The sequence below is a fragment of the Etheostoma spectabile genome, chromosome 18 (assembly GCF_008692095.1).
Source record: "Etheostoma spectabile isolate EspeVRDwgs_2016 chromosome 18, UIUC_Espe_1.0, whole genome shotgun sequence".
Lineage (NCBI taxonomy): Eukaryota > Metazoa > Chordata > Actinopteri > Perciformes > Percidae > Etheostoma > Etheostoma spectabile.
Genome location: NC_045750.1, coordinates 2,595,517 through 2,600,654, shown reverse-complemented (window position 1 = coordinate 2,600,654; position 5,138 = coordinate 2,595,517). Strand labels below are relative to the sequence as shown.

The 5,138-nt window shown below is 41.4% G+C and overlaps 1 protein-coding gene and 1 long non-coding RNA gene across 2 annotated transcripts in view; one reads left to right on the top strand and one right to left on the bottom strand.

Moving 5' to 3' along the window:
- clvs2 (clavesin 2) overlaps window positions 1-5,138 on the top strand; it is a 38,894-nt gene that overhangs the window by 4,071 nt on the left and 29,685 nt on the right. The window lies entirely within an intron of this gene.
- The window catches only part of LOC116706155 (uncharacterized), an 18,644-nt gene that overhangs the window by 939 nt on the left and 12,567 nt on the right, over window positions 1-5,138 (bottom strand). The window contains exon 3 of the long non-coding RNA XR_004336158.1: window positions 884-888. This is a non-coding gene — a long non-coding RNA (uncharacterized LOC116706155). The remainder of the gene's footprint in view (window positions 1-883; window positions 889-5,138) is intronic.

The following is a 5,138-nucleotide window of genomic DNA, read 5'->3' as shown; positions in this document are numbered from 1 at the left end:
CCCAGTGGCTAGAAATGGTGATAGGTGTGAACCGAGCCCTGGGTGTCCTGCTATTATTTTATCAAAAGAAAATGTTAAGCTGTGCTCGTTCCAGCTTCTCTGTTACTATTTGCTCCTAGTTTGGACCCCAGTAGAAGATTCAGACACAAGCTCAAAGGATTGGAATTAGCAGTTTTATTCCACCTCAGTATTTGCGAGACAGAGAGTGGTAAAAGGTGGAGAGGCGACAATCCTGGTTTGAAAACGGTTTCTTGTGGTAGGCAATGGCAGCAGATCAGCATGAAGGCAGGCTCCGCTTCGGCTGGGGCTGGAGACAGGAGAGACACAGGGGAAGTTACAGTCAGCGGAGTACAACAACAGTTCAATGTCACATTCTTCACTGGAGTTTGAAACAGAAACCAAGAGTTACCACATGGAGAGTGGAAAACCATCTGGCGATGAGCGAGTGAAGAGCCAGGCTTCTTGCACTGAGCTTGATAGTGAATGGAAGTCAGGTGGGCCTGGTAAAACCTGTAGAGCCACGCCCCTGCTGATGAGCACACATCACCACACACACACAGGGGAGGGGACACAGGGAAAGAAAGGTCACAGACCGGGCTGTGACATTTTCAAATCTGAGGATTTGCTGTAAATTGAATTAATTAGAGTGCCCATATTATGAAAAAAAATCCCTTTTTCTGGGACTTGGGGTGGTATTTTGTGTCTCTGGTGCTTCTGCAGCAATGTGCACTACAACAAAAATATGGTGTTTTAAAAAAAAATGAAACCATGTAAACCTATTCTGGTACAACCTCAAAATATTTGATGTTTTGGATTGTTGATTGGCCAAAATAAGCAATCTGAAGACGTGCCCTCGGCCTGGTGCTCTACAGACATTTTTGACAGGAACTTGGAAATACAATTGACAGGTTACCTGATATCAATTATAAACTATAGATTATCTCAGCAGTATCTCTTCATCTAGAAATCTGCAGTCTGGTCTTTTTAAACAAAGTGTTTCTATGTTGGTGCTGGAGGGAAATCTCCAGCGGCAGAACGAACCTCCAGCCTCCACGGTGCAGTCAACAGGGTCCACTTAAGACCAGAGTCGTGTTAAAGCTGCCAGCTCCTTTAAGGGAATAATGACATTTCAATTTAGATTACACACCGCTGTTTTTTTGTTATTTTTATCCAAGGTTGGTTTGGTAGGTGATGATGCAAAGAAAATGATTTTTTTTTTTAAATGGTTGTCTGTTTTCTTAAGTTCTCCCTTTCTCTAATCAGAGTCCAGGTTTTTCTCCTGTGGCATGTAAAGAACAGGCATGCGACAGTGCTTATTGGATTTCCATGTGTGTGTGGAGGATTGTTCGGGACACATTAGTCAGTTGCAAGGACACCTTTAACATCATTATTAAAATGAGTTACAGGGGAAGAGTGTGTCCTCTGTTAACCAGCCAAACCCGAGAGGAGGTGTATGAGCGCGTGTGTGTGTGTGCGCGTGTGTGTTATTGCTTTCTCAACATCCTTGTGAATCATCTGCCAATTTGTGTTGAGCTCCATTAGTCAAAGTGAAATCTAAGGGAAGTGTTTCCAGAGGGAAGTGTTGAGTGAGACGCAGCGTGGTCTAAAAGATTATCTGACGTGCTTGTGACGGATGCCAAACTGTCAAAGTTGCATCACTTGATTTTTACACTACATTACCATCCTAGTTTTCTGTGTTAAAACTGACAAAATGAGAGGAGCAAATCAAATCCCTGAAGGTAAAATACTTTTTTATGTAACTGTCCTACTTACTGAGTGTCTGAAATTTATTCTGTGAGCAACCATAAACATTTTAGTTAATAATTTGGCCAAAGAAATATCTGATTCCAAATTTGAACGGCATTATAAATGGTTGTGAAAAAATGTTTAATTTTTTGACGTATAATTGTTTTACTTACTTGGTACCTAATGATACGTGGCTTACATCGAGTGTCTGTCTTTATTTAGGGAATGTGGGGGGGGGGGGGAATCAGCCTAGAAATCTAGACGCGCCCTAGTGGCTGCAAATGTAATTTAGGGTCAGTCTAGCTACTCTCCGTTGGCTTACGAGCTGGAAAAAACAAATTCTGGTCCGACCAATCACATCGTGTATAGAGTCGATGAGCGAGTTTAAAGGTCCCATGGCATGAAAATGTCACTTTATGAGGTTTTTCAACATTAATATGCATGTTTCCCCAGCCTGCCTTTGGTCCCCCCAGTGGCTAGAAATGGTGATAGGTGTAAACCGAGCCCTGGGTGTCCTGCTCTGCCTTTGAGAAAATGAAAGCTCAGACGGGCCGATCTGGAATCTCGCTCCTTATGATGTCATAAGGGGCAAGGTTACCTCCCCTTTCTCTGCTTTGCCTGCCCAAAGAATTTGGTCCACCCATGAGAGAGAGACACCACACCCCAGCCTCCACCTTGCCACCCCCCCCCCCCCCCCCTCCTAGTCAAGAGCGAGTCCAAATGAAAGATACTCAAGATTGTAGAAAGAAAGAATCAAATTAGGCCAAAAGTATTTACTTAAAATATAAAATGGAAATGATCCCATTCTTGAACTCATGACTTGTCCTGAAGAATCCATAGTACCAGGTGATCGCTGACATTGTGTCTGTGGCCAAAATGAAAATGATTGATACCTGATGATGTAGTTGTATGATGCAGCCCGGCGTATACCAGGCAACCAATCACAATGCCTCTTCTAGAGGGATTCTGAATTCAACTAATACCTGTTTTCTGAACGTGCGCACTTCTTCTATGGTTTGGTTTTTAAGGAGGAAGTTACCTAAGAGCAAAAGTGTTTAGTGCTGGACTCGGTCAAGACAAACTAGAATATTTGGGGAGTCCAATGGCCGAGTCTGAGACAAGTCGGAGTCAAAACACCAACAAGTCAGAGACAACAGAAAAGCGTCTCCAGTCCGGACTCGAGTCCAAGTTTGGACTCAAGTACTACTGTCCTGAATAACACATTTCTGACGGCTCTCCAGACACACACGAGAGCCTGAATTATTGATAATTCCGGTAATGTGGGGGTTTTGGCAACCTGTCACAATGTGTAACCTTACATTTTTCAGTAGCAGTAAACAGTTTTTCAGGGTAATGACCAGTGATTATACTTGCTTACATTTGGAAATGTAAGCCTTGGCTCCAGTAGTCTTCATCCTGAAGTGCAGGAAACAGAAAGCTTCCGTTTTTAGTGATGACTCACAATAACAGAACCGAATGTAAATCAGTTTGATCAATACACTTTCTTCTAATTTGTCTTCTACTTAAGTCCCAGTACAATTTTAAATAAACATCATATGACGTGTCTATATAAGAAGGCTGTAAACATGAGTTGTGGTATGTTGGGGAACACGTGTTTCACCTTTCAGGGTGAGAGAACAAACCGTAGACGCCAGCCAACGCACCACGGTGACGAGTACATATATAACACATTTCTGACGGCTCTCCAGACACAGATTAGAGCCTGAATTATTGATTGGAGCTATTAGCTGGGCCCTGAGTCATTCCCCACTGTGCGACTGCTCGCACAAATAGATGCTCATCATTTGGTGCAGAGAAGGAAGGAGTGTAACAGAGTGATTGGATTTGACAAATCAAATGCACAAAACACGTTACCAAAACCATCGAGGATGTGGCAATCAATTCAATCTTGTTTCCCTCTGGGTGGAAAAACTAATTTTGTACAAAGGTTGTAATGATATTGGTTTTCCTTATTGTCAATGAATCACACAAAGGAACACAAAACAATGAATGGATCCATTAACGAGTAATGTTTTTGTATCAAAGCGTTGACATAGCTTGATATATCCATCCATTCATCCATCCATATTTCCACTATTGATGATCATTTATCAAAAAATCTCATTGTGTAAATATTTGGTGAAAGCACCAAAAGTCAACACTAAAATATTGTTGCAGTATCAATATTGAGGTAGTTAAAAAATACTGTGATATTTCTCTATATCACCCAGCCCTAATATAATTTAGTTTTAGCGTATATTGCAAAGCCTATCATGGGATTGGGGCTGCAAACTAAATATATTCATTACATTCAGGGGCGATTCAAGGATCAGAGCTTTTGGGGGGCCTTGAGCCCTATTTTATTCTACTGTGCCAACTGCATCTTAACATTATTTTTCCACCATCATAATAGAAACACTGAATTATGTAACTAGTAAGACACCAATAATTCTAAGAAAACGGGTCCTTGAACCAGCGACCCACTGATTCCCAACCCAACTCCCACTACTGCCACCCCTGTCACCCCCGTTACATTCGGATACGCAGACATTTCCTATATGCGGTATCAATTACTTTGGAAAATTTGAGATTTATGGGATTTTTGACCAATGGCTGACAAGCACTCTTTTCTGAAAAATTCTCTGACTTTGTTTTCACAACGATCTAGGCATCTAGATTCTGGGTTAAGTTTCACAGTTTTGTGATATTCCGAGAGCAGAACTCCTTCGCTCAAATAGACCCAGGGTGTCAAACTCAATTTCCCATAGGGCCACACTGAAGAATGAGAAACACATCAGGGGCCAGACATACACTTTACTGTCATGATTTTAACATATTTGACTATATTATTGCATGTCTTACATATATAGTCATTTACAAATACAGTTTGATCCACACAACGTCTTTAAAAAGTCAACGAAAGACGTTCCTTCGTCATCATAGGATTTACCAAAAACATGCATTATGATTACATTTTCAAAAGTAGGCCTGAACATGCTAACTTGTCGGTTGTGCAGGGGTCTCAAAGTTGGCAAATGTGACAAATCTGTGCTTCGAGTTTCTCGTGATTGCAGTTTGCGAACACTTTCCCGTGTTTTTGGTGTGGCGCACAACGAGGCGGGCCAACATGTGTTAGGAACCTAAACTGATTTGCGGGTCACAGACCTTGTCACAGACCTTCTTTTTTTTATTTTTTTTTATTATTATTTCAGGGGTGTTTCCTAAAATGGCCCCTGATTACATGTGTTGCATTGTTTTTCCCTAAGTAATAATGTCCATCTGTATCATCCCCCAACATTAACATATGCATAAATAAACACATTTAACATTTATGTTTCACCCTGTACAGTATGTGAGACTATAGTGAGTGAGACTATATCTGAGTCACCCCC